This window comes from Branchiostoma floridae, chromosome 12 (genome assembly GCF_000003815.2).
Source record: "Branchiostoma floridae strain S238N-H82 chromosome 12, Bfl_VNyyK, whole genome shotgun sequence".
Lineage (NCBI taxonomy): Eukaryota > Metazoa > Chordata > Leptocardii > Amphioxiformes > Branchiostomatidae > Branchiostoma > Branchiostoma floridae.
The window spans coordinates 13,750,861-13,751,764 of NC_049990.1; positions in this window are offsets into that span (position 1 = coordinate 13,750,861).

A 904-nucleotide genomic window follows, 5' to 3' on the forward strand; every position below is an offset into this window, starting at 1 on the left:
TGTGGGCACACACACACACACACACACACACACACACACACACACACACACACACACACACACACACACACACACACACACACACACACACACACACTCACCCCGCTGCACTCACGACAGAAAGTGCCAGAAGTACCATTTTCGTACAAAACCTTGGTATACGCAAACGCGTTATATGGGATTGACCTACATATTGGGACACCCGAAAATTTTCTATCCAAAATGTAATTAACAATAAGCATATAGGTACGAGAGTTTAGAGACAATACTTGTAATCAATCTTTTTTATTCCAATCATTTCTGTCCAATAAGCAGGTATATGTATTGTTAAATGTCTAGACAATAAGTCTAGCTATGTTTCGGTTTAAACAGTACAGCTATCACATCCACACTTTTTGCTTTCGTCGACGTTTCTACTGGGACGCAAATCCACCCTCTCTTTCACACCTTGCGAACAGTTCTTGGTATTAATGTACGTGCCCACTGACTAACCGATTGCGTCGTAGATATACGAGGTTATCCACCAGGGGAGAAAGCAGGAGACGACTATTAGTCTTACGTGACAGAAGAGGTCCGAAAAGACAAAATTACTGGTGATACATGCGTATGAGGTAGGTAAGAATCGTAATATTCAATAGTTAATAATTAATAGTTAATCATTGCCAATTATTAGGTTTTTCGTACAGACAACAGAAAATATACACAGGAGAAGAACATCTTTTCTGTTTTCAACCAAAAATGAACAATAATCGCTTACAAATATCATTTTTCAGAGAGTTAACTGTTCAGTATTTATTGTCACGAATAATAAGAATCGTGATAAAGCAAGCACCAGATTCCAAAACGTTAGGGAAAATCTATTTCATTCCCCTTTTATAGCTTGATAATCAGAAAACGTAGTGTA